The following is a 22,800-nucleotide window of genomic DNA, read 5'->3' as shown; positions in this document are numbered from 1 at the left end:
TATCTTTAAACGCAACTACTGATCACAATTTCAGTTTCTGTCAACTCTAATAAAATGATTGAAGTTTTCCAATCGGCCAGTTTTCTTACGGTTCGACAGTTAGGTAATGAAAACAATGCAAAAAAGTCACTTTCAGAAACAACAGCGACAGTCCAGGCCTTTTACACAACAAAACCTTTGTTAAAAAGTAACTGGAGGCTAAGGAGTTCCTTTTCAAATATCACTGTAATACATACGAACATTTGTTCAAGCAATCTTGGCTCAATGCATGTTATCCGTAGGTAATGGTTTATTCATAGTTGAGGGTCTGAATTACGGTTTTAACTGAATATTATTAGAATCATTGCAAGTGGGCAACAGAAAATGTGACAATGTACGCTTTCTTTATTAGACTGAAGCAACACTTTTTGTCAACCCTTTTTGTCATTTTGCAGCCCGCTTTTGCAATCTTACCACGACTGTCGTTAATATATGCAGCACCGCCAGTGGCAGTAATATTAGAATGAATTCAACGGCACAAACACAATGACAGCCATCCAGCCGAGATGTGGCCTCTGATTCTCACGGCAGCCTGTTCAGAGTTTGGTTTTGGAGATATAGCAATGGAAACGGAACCTTCGGCCCACCGAGCCCACAACGGCCATCGATCACCCATTCGCACTATCCCCATTTTCTCATCCGCTCCCTGCACACCAGGGGCAATTTGCAGAGGGACAATGAATCAACAAACCTGCACGGCTGTGGGATGTGGGAGGAAACCGGAGCACTCGGAGGAATTCCACACGCTCACAGGGAGAACGTGCAAACTCCACATGGACAGGATTGAATCTGGGTCTCTGACACCGTGAGGCAGTAGCTTTACCAGCTGTGTTACTGTTAAACATAATGTTCTGGGAAGTGGAGGCTACGAATCCTACAGCGTATGTACAACACTGTAAACTGCACCACCGCCCAGTTCTCTCACTAAATCCCCAGCACAGGGGCACACCAACAACAACTGGGATGTAATCAAAAATATTCACTCACGTATTTTTATAATCAGAGGACAAATCAGAGGCTCAGGGCAGACACTAAATATTTTGAGATTTATTCCCTGGAAACACTTTGAGCTAAATTCTTTTCTAAGTAAACATCATTTGTGATAATGTTTCATCATTCAAAAACACTGAGATACACATTCAACATGAATAATGATCCATACCATTGGATAAAGTGAAGTCATTCCTAAATGTTAACCTCACTGTCTGCCGGAGGGAATTAACAGGGTGGCGTTGTTTTATTGATTGAGGGCAGTAGACTGAGATGTCATTACTGATGGTTTATCCACGGAGGCTGTAAGGATGGCGCTGAGTAATAAAAAGGAGATGATGGCCTTGTCGGGAGTGTACTTTGGCGCGAGGTGCTGCATTTTGGAAAGCAAACAAGGGCACGACTGTCACAGCGAATGTTAGGCCCCTGGAGAGTGTTGCAGAGCAGAGGGATCGGGCAGGACAAGTGGCGTCATGACTAGATCGGGCGGTGAGGGCAGCTTTTGATCACAGTGCCCTTTGCCAGTCGAGTCGCTGAGTACAGAAGTTGGGAGATTGTCCAAGCTGCGGATGACTCTACGCCCGGCCTATTGTGTCCAATTGTGGTCACCCTCCTGCTTGAATGGTGGGGGGGGGGGGGGGGGGGGGGGAAGATTCACGAGGGTGTGACCAGGACTCCGGGGCCTAGGCTGGAGGGAGCAGCACAGTAGGTTAGGCCTCTAACCCTTGGAGCACAGGAGGATGAGGGGTGATGCAATAGAGGTGTACAAAATCATGAGGGGTAAAGGCACAGTCTTTTACCTAGAATAGAGGAATCAAGAGCTAGAGGTTTAAGGTGAGAGGAGAAAGATTTAATAGAAACCATTTTTCACTCAGAGGGTGGTGGGTGTGTGGAACGAGCTGCCAGAGGAGGTAGTTGAGGCAACATTTAAAAATCATTTGGACAGACACAAGGATGTGGGCCCACGGCATTAGAAGGGGTATTTGGTCTGCATGGACAAGTCAGGCTGAAGGGCCTGTTTCCGCACGAGCTGACGCTATGACTATAACAAGCGACATTTTATGCTTACCTGAAAGGACGGTGTCACTGCATGTGGAGTGAAGTGTGCACCAGCTGTAAACTAGCTCTCGCTCACACAAAATACCCTTCCCCTGTTAACAAGTACAGTACCATACTCCAGTCCTCAACACACTTCTGAAGGAATACATCAACTGCGTCTCATTCACCAGTCTGAAGTCAGTAGACAAGAGGCAAATATTTTTGTAGAATGGAAATGTTACCAAAGACTGAGCCCATTTTCTGACACCACCCACCATGTGGTTTCCTGTTAACCCAGCTCTCTAAACTTCTTTAAAACAACATTATTCCTCCTACACTTCACATTTTCTCTGATCGGCAGACCATTGACATAACGTGCATGCCTCACATCCCAGCAGCAGAAGTTTCCACAGCAGCTTCACAATCACTAAGTGCCGTTTGTTAGTTGAGAACCATCTTGGAACAACTGAACACGCACCACTTGATTGATTGTGAATTGGTTACAAAACATCCTCCCATGAAGTGTGTACCTGCTAATCCTGCGGGCGGAATCCTTCCTGGTGTTTATGAGGGTGAGGGCATCGAGGAAGAGCAGGAGCGAGCAGCCTGCCTCTGCGGTAATCCTGCGGCAGGTGCAATGGGGAGTCAGCGGGCCCCGGAAGTTCTCTTCACACGTACCTTCAAAGCAGAGTTCTCCATCTGCTTGCTCTCTCGGTTCGCCAATACTTTTTAAAACAATATATATTGGCGGTACAAAGTATCAGGGACTCGGAAAAAAATTCCCAGGGCTGATGGAGGACGTTTAGCCTGTCTCCTCTGTGCCAGTCATCCTTCCAGTGCTTGCTCGTGTCCCTGTCCCCAACTCAAACAATGAGCTCCAGCCTTTATCTCGCTCTCAACATAGAACAGTACAGCACAGGAACAGGCCCTTTGGCCCACAATGTTTGTGCTGAACATGATGCCAAGTTAAATTGATCTCATCTGCCTGTAAATGATCCAGACCCCTCTATTCCTTTACTTCCATGTACCTATCTAAAAGCATCTTAAACTATCTGCTTCCACCACCACCCCCGGCAATGCATTCCCGGCCTCCACTGCACGGTGTAAAAAAAATTTACGCCCTGGAAAACGGTTCTGACTATCTACGCCTCTGGTTTGAATATCGGCCCCATAGCAGAAGCGTCCACATCGCGGGGCTGCAAACTGGGCGTATCCCGAGCTAATTCTACTACCACCATCTACTGCAACAAGTGATGGCTCCCACAGAGCAGACGATGACAGTGAGGTCAACATTTGAAACATGGAAGATGGACACGAAAATATAATTTGAATTTCTTCATCAACATCCTTGATCTTGCACCACAGACTTGAGTTTAGCACTATTGTGGTTACTGGGTATTACTGTTACTATATTATCGATTATTATATGTATTTATGATTTATCGCATTAACAGACTTGTAAAGCTGCAACAAGTATTAGTTTCATTGCCTGTTGCCGGTACATATGACAACTCTTGACTCTCTCTGAACTGGGTCATTAGATGAAGTCAAGTCACGTGTATTCGTCACATAAACATACGAGATGTGCAGTGAAATGAAAAGTTGCAAAGCTCGCGGATTGTGCAAAAAACAAACAAAACTACAAACAAAATATTCACATATTACATATTTGTGGGAGGGGGGGAAGAAAAGGAAAAAAAACAGCAATTTTAAAAAGACACCACACAACAGTAGAGTGGTTCAGTAAGGTTAGTCCCTGGAGAGATAGGCGTTTACAGTCCGAATGGCCTCTGGGAAGAAACTCCTTCTCATCCTCTCCGTTCTCACAACGTTTGCCTGACTGTAGCAGCTGGAACAGTCCGTTGCTGGGGTGGAAGGGGTCTCTCATGATCTTGTTGCCTCTGGAGTCACAGCAACACCACTAGCACCAGCCTTATGGTTCCATCAACTATTATTCTTTGCTGTAGGAAGGAACTGCAGATGGACCTGCTGTTTAAACCAAAGATAGACACAAAATGCTGGAGTAACTCAGCGGGACAGGCAGCATCTCTGGAGAGAAGGAATGGGTGACGTTTCGGGTCGAGACCCTTCTTCAGTCTGGTTAGGGAAAAGTGAAATGAGAGATATAGATGGTGATGTGGAGAGATAAAGAACAATGAATGAAAGATATTCAAAAACGTAACGATTATAAAGGAAACAGGCCATTGTTAGCTGTTTGTTGGGTGATAACGAGAAGCTGGTGCGACTTGGGTGGGGGAGGGATAGAGAGAGAGGGAATGCCGGGGCTACCTGATGTGAGAGAAATCAATATTCATACCACTGGGCTGTAAGCTGCCCAAGCGAAATATGAGACGCTGTTCCTCCAATTTGCGTTTAGCCTCACTCTGACAATGGAGGAGACAGAGGACAGAAAGGTCTGTGTAGGAATGGGAAGGAGAATTAAAGTGTCTGGCAACCGGGAGATCAGGTTGGTTCAGGCGGGCTGAGCAAAGGTGTTCCGTGAAACGATCACCCAGTCTGCGTTTGGTCTCGCCGATGTACAAGAGTTCACATCTTGAACAATGGATACAGTAGATGAGGTTGGAGGAGGTGCAAGTGAACCTCTGCCTAATCTGAAAGGACTGTCGAGGTCCCTGGACGAGGGAGGAGGTGGTAGGGACAGGTGTTGCATCTCCTGCGGTTGCAGGGGAAGGTACCTGGGGAGGGGGTGGTTTGGATGAGAAGGGACGAGTTAACCAGGGAGTTGCGGAGGGGACGGTCTCTGCGGAAGGCAGAAAGGGGTGGAGATGGGGAAATGTGGCTAGTGGTGGGACCCTGTTGGAGGTGGAGGAAATGTTGGAAGATTATGTGTCGTATGCGATGGCTGATCGGGTGAAGAGGAAGGACTAGAGGGACTCTGTCTCTGTTGCGATTGGGGGGAGGGGGAGCAAGGCGGAGCTGCGTGACACTGAGGAGACACGAGTGAGGGTCTCATCTATGATGGGAGAGCTGGGGGCTCCCTAAAGACTGAGAACATCCCTGGCATGGAACCCTTTGCTTCCTGTATTAGGAGGAGTCCTGACCCAAAATGTTGCCTGTCCATTCCTTCCACAGATACTGCCTGACCCCGTGGATTCCTCCAGCCCTTTCTGTTTTGCTTCCTGTTATGTCTTCCCCATCTCACCTTAAACCCGTGCCCTATAGTTCTTGATTCCCTTACCATGGGTAAAGGTCTTTATTCATTCACCCGATCTATTCCCCTCATGATTTTATTCACCTTCATAAGATCACCCCTCATCCTCCTGAGCTCCAAGGAATAAAGTCCCATGGCCTGCCCAACCTCTCCCTGTAGCTCAGCCCCGCAAGTCTTGGCAACATCCCCGTAAATCTTCTCTGCACTCCTTCCATCTTAACGACGTGCTTCCTGAAGAAGGGTGACCAATTTGTGGCATGTAGAATGATTCTTAATAGCCAGGTCCCACTGTACGAGTTCATTCCAAGAGCTCTCCCAAGTTTGCCCTGATTCGAACGTGGAGATTTACGGTAATGGCCGCTCGTTAGTACTCGGGGGCTCTCGTGGACATTTTTCAACATGTTGAAAAATCTTCACGAGTCTTCCCGTGCTTACCTGCCGTTAGCGAGTCTTCCCGAGTGCCTGCCGTTAGCGTTAGGGGCCGCTAAGAGACGTCCCCGAGCTCCGACGTACCCGCTACGTACATTCTCCGTACTTACCACGAGTTTGATTTTTTTTAAACTCGGGAGAGCACTTGAATGAACGCGTACCGTGGGACAGGGCTTTAATGGTCAATCAGTCCATTTAAAAAAAATCAATAAAGATAATTTGTTCAATATGCTGAGACACGGAGACATTCAATAAACCCAAGTTCTTTGCCACTGTAGATTCCTGTGCACTGGTATGACAAAGTCATTAAATGATCTGATAATTTGGCGCCAACTTCTCTTACACTCTACACACAGTGCGTTAATCAGTGGGGTGTGAGAAATCTCAATAACAAAATGTTTTAAAAATGTAAGAACATTCTCAATCTAGAATGACAACCACACAGACCTTTACGTGCCTGTCCCACTTGGACAACCTAATCCAGGGGTGGGGAACCTTTTCATATTGGAATGCCGCATTAAGTTAGTTGTAATCTAATAAGGCCGCATCCCAGAAACTTCAATTACATATACTTCAAAATGTACAATGTTTTGTTAAAATAGCCCTCATGACTTACTAATATTTTAATTATGGCCATCAGTCGGGGAGGATTATTTTGTTGAATCTTCTTTTACTCTTTGGTATTTTAAATACGTTCATTTTAAGATTAAAATAACAATAATAAAAGATGAACAAAAACATATTAATAATAATAAAAGGATTTGTTCTACAAAATTTGGATTCATTCAAAAGGCCGCACTTAATGGCCTAGAAGGCCGCAGGTTGCCCACCCCTGACCTAGTCCACGAGTTTAGAAGACCCTAAACGAGTTGAAAAAAATGTCACGGCCGTGTTGACATGCCGATGTAAAAGACCTCCTACGACTATGTCTACGACCTCCACCTTGACCAACCTAAGTCTTCCACACCTAAGACCAACTACGACGAGCTACGAGTGGAAAATGATCACATGATAAAATTATGTCATGTTTGCATTTTTTTCCTCAGGCCAGTTACTGACCTACGACTGCCTACAACTACCACCTACTACGACCTACCTGCGACCGACCTACGTGTAAAAAGTATCATTTTTTTCCATGCCAAACTTTTTTTCACTCACGGACATTTTTCCATCAGGCTGGAAAAAATGCCGCGACCTACTTGAGGCCACGGGTACGTGGAGACCACTCTCGAGCACGAGGAAGAGTTACGAAGACCTCCTACGACCTCTTGGCGACCATGCTGCGAGTACGAGTCAAGGGCAAACTCGGCAGAGGTCGCCAATTAGGTCATGAAAGTGGGACAGGGACTTTACTAATGCTGCTTTGTTAAATGTTATATGGAGGTAATAAGTGCATTGATAAACTCACAATCTACGATTACACTGAGCAACTTTTTCCGATAGCCCCATTTTACACGTGACGTCCATGTAAACATTGCGGGAATGGTGCAGTCATTTTGACATTTGTTTCTAACCATTAGTTTTCTGATGAGTTCAGCAGATTCCGTGACATCAGCAGTAGAGGCAGTGGAAAGCTGGCTAACATTGTTGGTCCACAGGCACAGCGGCTCCTGTGGTGAGCTCACGGCATTGAGCTGAGACCATGCCCATCATCACTGCCTCTAGTTATGGCTGGGCATTCACTTCAACTAAAGCTTCTTAGAGTCATGGACATATGCAGCACAGCCCACCTTGTCCATCCAACACGTTGGAACATTGCGCTGGTCCAATTTGTCATTTGGCTCATGGACCTCTACACCCTCCATCCATATACCTGTCCCAACATCTTCTGTAAATGTTAAATATAGGCTTCTGCATTGTTCATTATGGCAACGGCAATTAAATAAACTCTGTGTGTGTGTGTGTGTGTGTGTGTGTGTGTGCGTGTGTGTGTGCGTGCGTGTGTGTGTGTGTGTGTGTGTGTGCCCTCAACACTTGCTGTGTGTGTGAGGCTTCCACTGTCGGTTGAGTGTGTCAAAGTGTGTGTGTGTGTGTGTGTGTGACTGTGTGCGTGTGTGTGTCACTGTGTGTGTGTGTGTGTGTGTGTGTCTCTGTGTGTGAGTGTGTCACTGTGTGTGTGTGTTTGTCACTGTGTGTGTGTGTGTGTGTGTGTGTGTGTGTGTGTGTGTGTGTGTGTGTGTGTGTGTGTGTGTGTGTGTGTGTGTGTGTGTGTGTGTGTGTGTGTGTGTGTGTGTGTGTGTGTGTGTGTGTGTGTGTGGGTGTGTGTGTGTGTGTGTGCGTGTGACTCTGTTGTGTGTGTACACTTGTCAACTGTGTGGTGTGACAATTAAGTGTGTGGTGTGTGTATCACTGTGTGTATCACTGTGTGTGTGTGTGTATCACTGTGGTGTATGTACAGTGTGTGTGTGTGCCTGTGTGTGGCAGCCAGCATCATGTGTGTCCCACACCACCCTGGCCAAACCCTCATGTGACTGTGTGTGTGTGAAGGTGGTGCGCGGTGTGCTGAAAACGTGCATGTGTGTGTGCGTGTGTGTGCGTGTGACTGTGTGTGTGTGCGCGTGTGCGCGTGTGTGCGTGTGCGTGTGCGTGCATGTGTGTGTGCGTGTGCCCTCAACACTTGCCACCCCATGGCTTCCAGCTCTCGGTTGGGGTTCAAAGAGAATTTCAGACCAGCCTGACCCGCTGAGTTACTCCAGCACTTTGTGGATTGTTTTGTAAACCAGCATCTGCAGGCCCACTGGTTGTGGTAGCCATGGCTACTGAAGGCAGTGCCGAGATCTCCTTGCTACGAGACCTTTTGTTCATGCCAGGATAGTAGAAGTGTTTGTGGTTGAGGACAAGTGGGTGGATGGCAGCAGCAGGCATGACCGTGATCAGGCGGGCGTGGAAGAATGCCCCACTGTGATGGTGGCGATTCCAGAGAGTCTTTACACATTACACTTAACAAACTATCTGGGTGACAATTAAGGAGGCCACAGAGAGTGGTAGACACTGTCCAGCACGAGAATCACGAGTGAAGATGCCCCCATGGTCAAAGGGGTCTACAGTTGGCACTGCCTCAAGAAGGCAGCCAGCATCATCAAAGACCCACACCACCCCGGCCAAACCCTCATGCCACTGAGGGAAGGAGGTACAGGAGCCTGAAAACCATCACCTCCAGGTTCAAGAACAGCCTCTCCCCAGCTTCTTTCTGTGCCTGTTCGTTGATGAATTATTATCTTTTATATCCATTTGAAACGACACTCGTGGCCTTCTCATCACAACTTTCATATAAAATGGTGCAGCCTCAGGATTGGACTGGACCAGCTGCCTGGATGGTTGGGTTCTTCAGAGGGAGGTGAATCCATGAAGTTGGGATAGAGGCTGAGCCAGAGCTCATGCAATCTATCTGAAGCAACGACAGTGTAGTACTTGTAATTGGTATAGAGTTATACAGCACGGAAAGAGGCCCTTCGGCCCAACTCGCCCCATCTATTCTCCTCATGATTTTATGACATAGATTCACTGCCCTCTAAGTGAAAAGTTTCCCCTCAGGTTTGTACTAAATCTTGTCCCTCCCACTTTAAACCTATTCCTGGTTCTTGATTCCCCTACTCTGTGTTAAACATCACATACATTAACCCTATCTATTCCACTCATGATCTGATACATCTCTACAAGATCACCCCTTCAGCCTCCTGCACTCCAAGGAATAGTGTCCTAGTCTGCCCCAACCTCTCCTTGTAGCCCAGCCCCTCAAGTCCTGGCAACATCCTTGAAAATCTTCTCTGCGCTTTTTCCAACTTAATGACATCCTTCCGACAACAGAGTGAGCAAAACAGATGACAATATGTCTGAAGAAGGGTTTCGGCCCGAAACGTTGCCTATTTCCTTCGCTCCATAGATACTGCTGCTGCACCCGCTGAGTTTCTCCACCATTTTTGTGCACCGACAATATGCTGCATGTGGCCTTACTAATGACTTGTAAAACTGTGACATAACAACCCAACCTCTCTACTTAACATGGTCACAAAGTGCTGAAGTAACTCACTGGCTCAGGACCATCTCTGGAGAAAAAGGACGGGCAAGGTTTTGGGTCAGTCTGAAGAAGGGTCCTGACCCAAAATGGCGGCCATCCTTTTTCTCCAGAGATGATGCCCGACCCGTTGAGTTACTCCAGCATTTGTGTCTATCTTCGGTATAAATCAGCGCCTGCAATTTTTCGTTGCTGCACTCTGTACTGATGAAGGCCAATGTACTGAAAGCCTTCTGTCTATGCTAGACACAAAATGCTGGAGTAACTCAGCGGGTCAGGCAGAATCTCTGGATGGAAGGAATAGGTGTCGTTTTGGGTGGGACCCCTTCTTCAGGCTAAACAGGGTCGGCAGCAGATGACCTCAGGAAGGGCGGACTCCATAATGGACCTCAGTTCCTACCTACGCATTCTGACCATGTGATATTGTTTTATCATTACTGGGGAGAACGTGAGTGGTATTGTGTGAAAAATGACTTTGTTATGTTGCTTCTTGTTCCATCACGAAGCCCCAAGCGTTTTCAGTTCCACTTTCAGTGCGTAGCTGGTGTGAGGGCACACACAAGCACTGTGTGGAAACTGTGTGAAGATGGATAACAACAGGCCTCTTGTGAGCCAGCACAAAAACACTGCCACCACCTACAGAAAAATAGCTGCAACCTCTGCTCAGTGAATCTTAGAGACACGAGGAACTGCAGGTGCTGGAATCGTGAGCAAAATGCAACGTACTGGAGGAACTCAGTGGGTCAGGCAGCATCTGTGAAGGCAATGAAGGGCCACGCCCCAGAACGTTGCCTGTCAATTTCCCCCACCGATGCTGCCTGACCCCGCCGAGTTCCTCCAGCACTGTGTGTTCTTTGCACAAAGAATAGAAAGATAGCTTCTAAAACATAGAAATTAGGTGCAGGAGTAGGCCATTCGGCCCTTGCCGCACCGCCATTCAAAATCTGGCTGATCATCCAATTCAGTAGCCCGTACCTGCCTTCTCTCCATACCCCCTGCTCCCCTTAGCCACAAGGGCCACATCTAACTCCCTCTTAAATATAGCCAATGAACTGGCCTCAACTACCCTCTGTGGCAGAGATGTTCCAGAGATTCACCAGTCTCTGTGTGAAAAAAGTTCTTCTCATCTCGGTTTTAAAGGATTGCCCCTTTATCCTTAAGCTGTGACCCCTGGTCCTGGACTTCCCCAACATCGGGAGCAATCTTCCTGCATCTAGCCTGTCCAACCCCTTAAGAATTTTGTAAGTTTCTATAAGATCCCCTCTCAATCTTCTAAATTCTAGAGAGTATAAACCAAGTCTATCCAGGCTTTCTTCATAAGACAGTCCTGACATCCCAGGAATCAGTCTGGTGAACCGTCTCTGCACTCCCTCTATGGCAAAATGTCCTTCCTCGGATTTGGAGACCGAAACTGTACGCAATACTCCAGGTGTGGTCTCACCAAGACCCTGTACAACTATATCACCAGATGTTTCTAAAACATGAAAAGGCATGACATACTTGTATTGCCGTTCCTCATACAAAACCTTGAGCACTAGAGACAGCTCAACAACGTTTAACGACGTTTTAACGGTACCACAATTACATTTAAAAATACATTGGGAAAGGTACATGGGTTGGAAAGATTCAGAGGGATATGGGCCAAACATGGACAGGGCTAGTGTAGATGGGGCATGTTGGTCGGGATGGGCAAGTTGGGCCAGAGGGCCTGTTTCCATGTTGTATGAATCTATTTAGTTTACTTCAGATTTTGATTTTGAAATGGGCCAAACTACCACATGAACTGTGATGTTTAAGAAGGAACTGCAGATGCTGGAAAATCGAAGGTAGATAAAAATGCTGGAGAAACTCAGCGGGTGCAGCAGCATCTATGGAGCGAAGGAAATAGGCAACGTTTCGGGCTGAAACCCTTCCTCAGACTCTCAGATTCAGACTCAGCCCCCCCCCCCCCCCCCCCCCCCCCCCCCCCCACCCTACATCAGTCTGAAGAAGGGTTTAAGCCCGAAACGTTGCCTATTTCCTTCGCTCCATAGATGCTGTCGCACCCGCTGAGTTTCTCCAGCATTTTTATCTACCTACGATTTTCCAGCATCTGCAGTTCCTTCTTAAACATGATGGAGTAACTCGGCAGGTCAGGCTCTGGAGACAAAGGATAGGTGTTCGTATTCTCCAGAGATGCTGCCTGAGCCACTGAGTTACTCCAAACTTTCTTTGCTGGAGCAGGCGTGGTGGTGCGGTGCATGGGGAGTGAGGGTGTGAGGCCCACTCACCATCAACAACACCATTGTCACATCTGTGGAGTCATTTAACTTGCTTGGAACCATCATCTCCAAGGACCTTAAATGGGAGGCCACCATCGACTCCACAGTCAAAAAGGCCCAACAGAGGATGTACTTCCTGCAGCAGCTGAGAAAACACAATCTGCCTCAGGTAATGATGGTCCAATTCTACACGGCCATCGTAGAGTCTGTCCTCACCTTCTCCATCATGGTCTGGTTTGGCTCAGCCACCAAGCACGACATCCGGAGGCTGCAGCGAATCGTCCGATCAGCAGAGAAGGTTATTGGCTGCAACCTTCCCTCCATTGATGAACTGTACACTGCAAGGGCCAGGAAGCGAGTGGGTAAGATCATCTCTGACCCCTCTCACCCTGGGCCACAAACTCTTTGAATCACTTCCCTCTGGAAGGCGACTCCGGATTGTCAAAGCCGGACATAAAAACAGCTTTTTTTCCACGAGCAGTAGCTCTACTCAACAGCTAAAAGTCTGTAGCCTCCCTTTGATCTGGTATTTTATTTCATTCTTCACATGTGTAAATTATAATGTATTATTTTTACTGTATATTGTGTTGTACTTGCGAGCAAAGCACCAAGGCAAATTCATTGTATGTGTACATACTTGACTAATAGCATTTATTCAATTCAATTCAATTCAGGAGTTTCAGCACATCAGCCTGTGGTATGTGAGCTCCATGAGACACCGTTTGAAGTGCATAGACGACAGCCGGCACTGTCCTCCTGCAGATTTAGTTTAGCTTACTTTAGAGATACAGGCTCTTCAACCCACCGAGTCCTTGCTGACCACAGATCACCCAAACACTGGACTATCCTACACACTACGGGACAATTTACACAAGCCAAAAAAACATACACACCTGCACGTCTTTGGTATGTGGGAGAAAACCGGGAGGGAGCACCGGAGAAAACCCACGCGGTCACAGGGAGAACGTGCAAACTCCACAGAGACAGTACCCATAGTCAGGATCTAACCCGGGACTCTGGCGCTGTGAGGCAGCAGCTCTACAGCTGCGCCACTGTGTCAATCACCTAGGCGTGTGGAGGTTTGTGGTTGCTGCTGAATGGTCGCACCGTGGCAGGTCTCAGTGAAACGTCCTCGGGGCAACGCAACGCTTTACGTGCGATGGCAAGCTGAACGTGGACGGTATGGGGTCCCTCGCAGGCTACCATCGCACCATGGGTGCAACTGATGCCAGCCTGCAACGGAGGTGCTGCCCCAAGCACCACATGGTCCGAGAGTGCCAACACTGGTGGTGAGCTCCATGGGACACCGCACCAGGGGCTGCCTGGAGCTGGGGGGACCCTGGACTCTCATCGTCACAGAGAAGATTCGCACGGGTGTTGCCAAGGACCCCTGCTACACGAACAATGTCAGGAACAACTCTGGAAAGAGTGCAGTGCAGACAAGATTTACGGGAATGTTGCCAGGGCCTGAGTGCCTGAGCTACAAGGGAGAGGTTGGGCAAGTTGGGACTTGGTGGAAATGTGGCTGCTCTCAAAATCAGTGACATTACTGTTAAAAGTGTCCAATATATGAAATGAAACAGACAATGGTGAAGAACAGGATGAAGAGGGTGATCTTGGAGAGGTGTATAAAATCACGAGAGGAATAGACAAGCTGAATGCACAGAGTCTTTTACCCAGAGTAAGGGAATAGGTGAGGGGAAAGATTCAATAGAAAATTGAGTCAACTTTTCCACACAAAGGGTGGTGGGTGTATGGAACGAGCTGCCAGAGGAGGTAGTTGAGGCAGGGACTATAACAACATTTAAGAGATTTGGATAGGTACATGGATAGGAAAGGCTCTGACGGATATGGGCCAAACGCGGGCAGGTGGGACTAGTTTAGATGGGACATGTTGGTTAGTATGGACGAGTTGGGCCAAAGGGCCAGTCTCCTTGGCTAAGAATCTACAACAACAGCCAGATTCTACCACTCTCTGGATTGGCCCAGTGGTGAGGTTGAGGTGATGGTCGGATCCCTGGCAACATCACGGTGGTCTTTGTCTAGAAGATCCAGCGGCACCTGTAGTGAACACCTGCGATGCACGAGAAGCAGCAAGCTGTAAACTACACTGCGGGCAACGCCAGCCATGAGATGCCAGCATGCGCGGGCCTGAGCTGCAGGGAGAGGCTGGGCAGGCTAGGAAACAACGTCCGTCCATTCCCTCCGCAGATGCGGGCAGACCCACCGAGTTCCTCCAGCTCTTGGTGTTTTGCATAATTGTCAACTGGCCTCAGTGTGGAATTTGTCAGACGCTCCCTACACGACCACAATGACTGCACGGCTAAACGCTCAACATTGCTGAGGCACTGTGAGGGGGTTCCACCCTTGTGAATCATCTCGTCTTGTTTCAATAATGAGTTTCAGGTAACCCACAGAACCTACACAAACCATGCTCAGCTCAGCTCAGCTCCTGGCAAAATAGAATGTAGAACATAGAAACATAGACAGTAGGTGCAGGAGGAGGCCATTCGGCCCTTTGAGCCAGCACCGCCATTCATTGTGATCATGGCTGATCATCCCCAATCAGTAACCCATGGTGCCTTCTCCCCATGTCCCTTGATTCTACTAGCCCCTAGAGCTCTATCTAGCTAAATGCATTTTGTTGTCTTTGTACTGTACACTGACAATGACAATTAAAATTGAAGCTGAATCTGAATCTGAACTCCTATGAATTCATCCAGTGATTTGGCCTCCACTGCCATCTGTGGCAGGGAATTCCACAAATTCGCAACTCTCTGGGTGAAAACGTTTTTTTCCCATCTCAGTTTTAAATGGCTTCCCCTTTATTCTTAGACTGTGGCCCCTGGTTCTGGACTCGCCCAACATTGGGAACATTTTTCCTGCATCTAGCTTGTCCAGTCCTTTTATAATTTTATATGTTTCTATAAGATCCCCCTCATCCTTCTAAACTCCAGTGAATACAAGCCCAGTTTTTCCAACCTTTCCTCATATGACAGTCCCGCCATCTCGGAGATTAACCTCATCAACCTACGCTGCACTGCCTCAATAGCAAGGATGTCCTTCCTCAAATTAGCAGACCAAAACTGCACACAATACTCCAGATGTGGTCTCACCAGGACCCTGTACAACTGCAGAAGGACCTCTTTACTCCTATACTGAAATCCTCTTGTTATGAAGGCCAACATGCCATTAGCTTTCTTCACTGCCTGCTGTACCTGCTTGTTTACTTTCAGTGACAGGTGTACAAGGATGCCCAGGTCTCGTTGCACCTCCCTTTTTCCAAATCTGACACCTTGAGATAATAATCTGCCTCCTTGTTCTTGCCACATAGAACAGTACAGCATAGGAACAGGCCCTTCAGCCCACAATATCCGTGCTGAACACTAATTATCTACTTGCACATATCCTCCATTCCCTGCAACACTTGTGCCTATCCAAAAGCCTCTTAAATGCCTTAGAAAGCTTCAGAAGTTTGGCATTTTATCAGGATGCATCACAGCATGGTTTGGGAACAGCTCCACCCAAGACCGCAAGGAATTGCAGAGAATTGTGGATGCAGCCCAGACCATCACACAAACCAGTATCTTCCCAGCTGTTATCATGCAACAGAACCATCCTACTGCATCTAGAGAGCTGCCTCTAACTCATCGGAGACTATCTTTGATTGGACTTTACATGCTTTATCTTGCACTAGACATTATTCATGTTATTCCCTTTACCACTGTGGATGGCTCGATTGTAATCATGTATTGTCTTTTCACTTTCCAGCACGGAATCAGGCCCTTCAGCCCACCTTGTCCATGCTGACCAAGTTGCTCGTCCAATTATCCGACATTGAGCCTGTATCACATGAAACCCTTCCCATTCATATATCGATACTGATGTACTTTCATTCTTGTAAATGTATCCGCTTCCTCAGGCAACTCATTACAGATATGGATTACACCCTCTGAGTGAAAAAATTGCCCTGATGTATCTCTTAAATCTCTCCACTCTCGCCTTAAGCCTGTGCCCTCTAGTTTTAGAATCCTCTACCGTGGGAAAAGCACTGTGAGTGTTCACTTTATCCGTGCCCCTCATGATCTTGTACACCTCAATAGGGTCGCCCCTCAGCCTCCTACGATCCAAAGAAGAATGTCCCAGCCTATCCAACCTCCAGGTATAACTCAAGCCCGCAAGCCCAGGTAACATCCTGGTGAATCTCTTCTGCACCCCTTTGCATCATTTTTCACAATGTTCATAAACATTTGCACCATCATTTCAAAATATCCCTTTTGGCATGAACTGATGCAATAAAATAGCAAATATTCTCATGAGTTTAACTGAACAGTAACTCTCAGCTGAAGATCGACACAAGAAACTGCAGTAACTCAGCGGAACCGACAACATCTCTGGAGAAAAGGAATAGGTTCAGGTTAAGACTTTTCTTCAGACTCTGAGTCTACTTCTTGAGAAGATTACGGAGAGTCGGCATGTCAAAGAGGACTCTCTCGAACTTCTACAGGTGCACAGTAGAGAGCATGCTGACCGGTTGCATCGTGGCTTGGTTCAGCAACTTGAGCGTCCAGGAGCAGAAAAGACTGCAAAAAGTAGTAAGCACTGCCCAGTCCATCATCGGCTCTGACCTCCCTACCATCGAGGGGATCTATCACAGTCGCTGCCTCAAAAAGGCTGGCAGCATCATCAAGGACCCACACCATCCTGGCCACACACTCATCTCTCCGCTGCCATCGGGTAGAAGGTACAGGAGCCTGAAATCTGCAACATCCAGGTTCAGGAACAGCTACTTCCCCACAGCCATCAGACTATTAAACACTACTTCAAACAAACTCTGAACTATAACAACCTACTGCAATTTATCTTCAAGAAGGAACTGCAGATGCTGCAAAATCAAAGGTAGCAAAAAATGCTGGATGGAAGAAGGGTATCGGTCCGAAACGTTGCCTATTTCCTTCGCTCCATAGATGCTGCACCCACTGAGTTTCTCCAGCATTTTTGTCTACCTTCGATTTTCCAGCATCTGCAGTTCCTTCTTAAATTTTTAGTCTCCCTTGCACTCTATCTGTTTAATTATGTGTGTGTTTATATAATATCTATGGTTATATGGACACACTGATCTGTTCTGTATTCATGCCTACAATATCCTGTTGTGCTGCAGCATGCAAGAATTTCGTTGTCCTATTTTGTTGTCCTATCTGGGACACATGACAATAAACTCTCTTGACTTGACTTGACTTGACTTGACTAATAAAAATAGTGAAATGACATTGTTATGTGCTATAAAGTTGCCAGGGGTAAACAGGACAAAAAAAGTTGTGAATCCCTGCTCTACATTCTTGTCCAAGCCATTTACAACAAAGTCCCACTACTCCGTGTCACACTTTCAAAAGCTTCATTACACCAAACTCTTCAACGAGATATTTGACCATCTCCTAACTTATTTATGTCCAGTCTCTTCTTGTACTAGCACCATAGGATGCTGTGCATCTTTGGAAGCATTATGCAGATGCATTCTTTAGAAATAAATCTTGCAAAAGTCACTAATGTTAATTCAATGGCTTTCTGTGAAATTCCCCAGTTTCGTATCAGTTAAAAAAACGTTCGGGCATGTCTTGGAGCACCTCGCTATAATGCGGTTGTCGGTGAATAACTTAAACCCCTGGTTATAAACTCTGCATGTTTTAAATGGAACCTATTTCTGTCTTGAGGATGTGAGGTGTATCTGAAATTTCACAACAAAATGCACTGTATCGGAGTTATGTGTTCATTCAGTAAATACATCATTGCCAAAATTCCATCTCTGTATTAATGAGCTAAAGATTACAATAATGAGCTGGCAACTACATGGATGGCCATCCTTACATTACATAAACCATGTACACTTTAGCTAACACATAATTAAGCCTCATTCATTGATTTTGCCAAGAAATGTGAGGAAGGACATCCTTGTGATTGAGGCAGAGTAGCGTAGGTTCACGAGATTGATCCCTGGGATGGCGGGACTGTCATATGAGGAAGGATTGAAAAGACTAGGCTTGTATTCACTGGAGTTTAGAAGGATGAGGGGATATCTTATAGAAACATAACATTATAAAATGACTGGACAGGCTAGATGCAGGAACAATGTTCCCAATGTTGGGCGAGTCCAGAACCAGGGGCCACAGCCTTAGAATAAAGGGGAGGCCATTTAAGACTGAGGTGAGAAAAAACGTTTTCACCCAGAGAGTTGTGAATTTGTGGAATTCCCTGCCACATCGGGCAGTGGAGGCCAAGTCACGGGATGGATTTAAGAGAGAATTATGCCCCTGTCCCACATAGGAAACCTGAACGGAAACCTCTGGAGACTTTGCGCCCCACCTAAGGTTTCCGTGCGGTTCCCGGAGGTTTTTGGCAGTCTCTCTACCTGCTTCCACTACCTGCAACCTCCGGCAACTACCTGCAACCTCCGGGAACTGCACAGAAACCTTGGGTGGGGCGCAAAGTCTCCAGAGGTTTCCGTTCAGGTTTCCTAAGTGGGACAGGGGCATAAGATAGAGATCTAGGGGCTAGTGGAGTCAAGGGATATGGGGAGATGGCCTGCACGGGTTATTGATTGGGCTATGATCACATGCTGGCTCGAAGGGCTGAATGGCCTCCTCCTGCACCTATTTTCTATGTCTATGTGAAACCCTCAATGTTTGAAATTTGTTCTTTAAAATAAAATGTGTCTGGTTAATAAAATAAGTCCAAATGTTGAATACTGAGTGGAATCAATGAATGATGTTAGCCCTCAAGATAATGTTGTTAACTGGAATAAACTGTGCTGTAATCAAACAGTGATAGACGTTGGTGATGTCGCTCAGTCTGGATACCAAGTGCAGTTGATAAAATGTAAAACTCACAACACAACTTTCCATGGAAATCAAACCCACTAAATCAAAGATAACCAGAGATTCTAGTTATAAAGAGTGTAAAAGCTATATATTTAGGATGGTGATGCATTCTATTTCCAAATAGAGATGGAAGGGAGATATCGTAACTCCCACAGCCAAGATTCTGATTTGGATCACGTTGATTTACTGATACTGATATGCCGCGATCTGTAACGGTGACTATTAGTAGAAAAAGAACTGAAGATCTTTGTCAGATTCTCAAATATACACTCCCTTTACACCACATCTGAAAGATATTTTTTGCAAGAAAGACTGATACAAACATTGCTATAAGGCAATGGTTTTGAAATGAAAATCTTTACCTATTTTAAACAGTTGAGAATGAACATGGCGGGTTTATCCATTTATCAATCAACGTGAAAATAATCCTCAAACTTAGTTAATCATCGCTGTAAAAATAGAAAAAACTTTCATGTTCCTTTTGTAAATCATACAAGCTGAAGATAGGCACAAAAAGCTGGAGTAACTCAGCGGGACAGGCAGCATCTCTGGAGAGAAGGAATGGGTGACGTTTCGGGTTGAGATCCTTCTTCAGACTGAAACGTTACCCATTCCTGCTCTCCAGAAATGCTGCCTGTCCCGCTGAGTTACTGCAGCTTTTTGTGTCTATCTTGGGAAGAAACCGCCCCTGAATCTGGAGATGTGCATTTTCTTGCCGGATGGGAGAGGGGAGAAGAGGGAGTGGCTGGGGTGCAACACATCTTTAATTATGCTGCTGGCCTTGTCGAGGCAGCGTGAGGTTTACATGGGTCAATAAAAGGGTTGGTCTGGGCTGCGTCCACATTTCTGATCTCTCCCTCTGTCTCTGCACTCAGCACCAAGTCCAGGGGCATTCCTGGTCACCTTGTTTATATCGACCAGCCATAGGTTGAACATTGAGAGTGACCACAACATTGGAAACAAACCTTTAACCCTCACTGAAAAGGTATTCTGTTTTAATACTTAACTAATACTAGTATTTATATTGTGTAATTGTATTTAACTAAATTTATAATTAGAGCAAGATAAACCAATATCCAACTCATTACATGAGATCTGTCGATTACAAATAAATAAATTAAAGACTTTAATTTTTATTTAGGATTCCGCATTTTGAAGGAAATAAAAGTCTATTAATTTATTTGTTTTTAAACTCTTTTCTTCCCCATTGGACAGAGAATACAAAGGATTTGAACGCACGTATCACCAGACTCAGGAACAGATTGTTCCCTGCTGTTATTACAATATTGAATGGTCCTCCCATAAGCTAGGGTGTAGTCCCGATCTTCCAATCTACCTCAATGCACACCTTGCACTTTTTCTCTGGAACTGAATGCTATAATGCTGAAAGACTATATTCTGCACTCTGGTATGTTTCTCTTAACACTGCCTCCTTCCTATCAATATCCTATAAAATGTCAACTAATGCATAATAAAGTTTGCAAAAGCTTGTTGAAACAAACTTTCAGATCCTGCAGTCAAATGAAAGAAACAGCCAAATGAGAAGCATCTTAATCATTTTAATCCTAAGAAAATTGGAGGGTGTGTGTGTTTTGTGCAGCTCCTACAGCAGCCAACATAATTGCAACGACTTAACAAAAGGAACATTTAAATTAAGTTTTCGAAACATTTCCAAAGTTTGAAGGTTTTGGCAAATTGTAAAAGCAATGTTCTCGAAACACAGACTTCAAACAGAATTACTCAGTGGGTCAGGCAGCATCTCTGGAGAAACAGGGGTGACGTTTCGGGTCGGGACTAAATTTAAGGAGGGTCCCTTTCCTTCTCTCCAGAGATGCTGCCTGGCCCGCTGACTTACTCCAGCATTTTGTGTCTATCCTGGTTTTACAGAGATGTATAGGGTGATTTCACCAAATGTCAAATTACTTTTGATGAAATTCAGCGAGCAAACGCGATAATTCCCGATATTTTGGATCTTTAAATCTCCACGGCAAATGTCGGCTGTTCACTTCCGCTGTGTTCTACCTTCAATTCCCTCTTGTAATTACCTTACTTTCTATCTTTGTTTTTGCCTGAAAATTTAGGTCGCTGTGCTTCACGGTCACCCCGACTAGCACAGAAAATTTCAGCTCAAAAATCGGCCGTTTTCCATGTTTTTAACGGGTGGGAAAATGCGTGTTTCCCCATTCACTAACATGTACCGAACTGACATATGTCCTCCAGTTAAAATTTTCGGTCACGTGAGGGGGGATCTACGCTCATTTGACATTTGGTGAAATCACCCTATACTTGACTGGCATCACCTGAATAAAGATGAAGAATGTTTTTAAGTACTGACAAGTGGGACAACCACCGATAGGTGGCAGAGAGTCACACTGGGAGATCCGTGGGATGGGAGGGGTGGCAAGCTGCACATGGAAAGATGCTTCACTGGGCTGTCATAGACTGTATATGAGTCACAAATGAAATTAAGATCATGCTCCCACCTACAGGTTTTGGTGTTCCCCCAACAACACACACAAGAAAGTTTCCAAAGTGCAGCAAAAAAAGAAATCAACATGAAATTTATCAGCTGGTCTGGCAATAGTCAAATGTTACAGAGAGAGGGCAGGAGAACGGGGTTGAGAGAGATCAGTCATGATCAAATGGCGGGTTAGACTTGATGGGCCGAACAGCCTAATTCTACTCCTATGACTTATGAAGATGAACATAGAAGAGTACGGCACAATAACAGCCCACAATGTCCATGCTGAACATGAAACCAAGATTAACTCTTGTTTGCCTGCGTGTGGTTCAAATCCCCCAATCCCCTGCATGTCCATGTGCCTATCCAAAAGCCTCTTAGACACCTCTATGGTATCTGCCTCCACCACCACCCCCGGCGGCACGTTCCAGGCACCCACCGCTCTCTGTGTAAAAAACTTGCCCCCCATATCTCCTTTAGACTTTGCCCCTCTCACCTGAAAACTGTACCCTCTAGTTCAGGACTATGCCCTGAAGAAAGGTCTCGACCCAAAATGTCACCAATTCCTTCTGTCCAGAGATGCTGCCGAACCCGCTGAGTTACTCCAGCTTTTTGTGCCTATCTTCCCTCTAGTTTATGATTTTCCCACCCTGGGAAAAAAAGCTCCGACTTTCCATCCTATCAATGCATCTCGCAATTTTACAAACTTCTCTCAGGTCTCCCTGGCGTTCCAGGGAAAAACAACCTCTCTCTGTAGCCAAGACCTGCTCATCGCTGGAAAAGCTTTTCTTCGGAAAGGGTTGGAAATGTACAAGATCTTGAGAACGGGGCTGATGAGCCTCCTCCTGTACCATAGAAACATAGAAACATAGAAAATAAGTGCAGGAGGAGGCCATTCGGCCCTTCGAGCCAGCACCGCCATTCATTGTGATCATGGCTGATCGTCCCCAATCAATAACCTGTGCCTGCCTTCACCCCATATCCCTTGATTCCACCAGCCCCTAGAGCTCTATCTAACTCTCTCTTAAATCCAGCCAGTGACTTGGCCTCCACTGCCCTCTGTGGCAGGAAATTCCACAAATTCACAACTCTCTGGGTGAAAATTTTTTTTCTCACCTCAGTCTTAAATGGCCCCCCCTTTATTCTAAGACTGTGGCCCCTGGTTCTGGACTCGCCCAACATTGGGAACATTTTTCCTGCATCTAGCTTGTCCAGTCCTTTTATAATTGTATATGTTTCTATAAGATAGCCCCTCATCCTTCTAAACGCCAGTGAATACAAGCCTAGTCTTTCCAATCTTTCCCTCATATGACAGTCCTGCCATCCCGGGGATCAATCTCGTGAACCTACGCTGCACTGCTTCAATCACGAGGAAGCCCTTCCTCAAATACGGAGACCAAAACTGTACACAATACTCCAGATGTGGCCCTATACAACTGCAGAAGAACCTCTTTACTCCTATACTGAAATCCTCTTGTTGTGAAGGCCAACATTCCAGGCACCAACCAGAGACCAAGTTG

At 46.1% G+C, this 22,800-nt stretch overlaps 1 protein-coding gene across 6 annotated transcripts in view; it reads right to left on the bottom strand.

Annotated features, from left to right (window-relative positions):
* Positions 1–22,800, bottom strand: part of cd247 (CD247 molecule) — a 180,346-nt gene that overhangs the window by 41,109 nt on the left and 116,437 nt on the right. The window contains exon 1 of one of the 6 annotated variants that reach the window (XM_055644306.1): positions 2,099–2,335. The exons of the other annotated variants lie outside the window; for them this stretch is intronic. The gene's annotated coding sequence lies outside the window, so the exon portion shown is untranslated. Of the gene's footprint in view, positions 1–2,098; positions 2,336–22,800 lie in introns of those variants that run through there. 6 annotated transcript variants of the gene reach the window in all.

This window comes from Leucoraja erinacea, chromosome 13 (assembly GCF_028641065.1).
Source record: "Leucoraja erinacea ecotype New England chromosome 13, Leri_hhj_1, whole genome shotgun sequence".
Lineage (NCBI taxonomy): Eukaryota > Metazoa > Chordata > Chondrichthyes > Rajiformes > Rajidae > Leucoraja > Leucoraja erinaceus.
The sequence above is the reverse complement of the archived record's forward strand: the minus strand, read 5'-3'. Positions and strand labels throughout refer to the sequence as shown.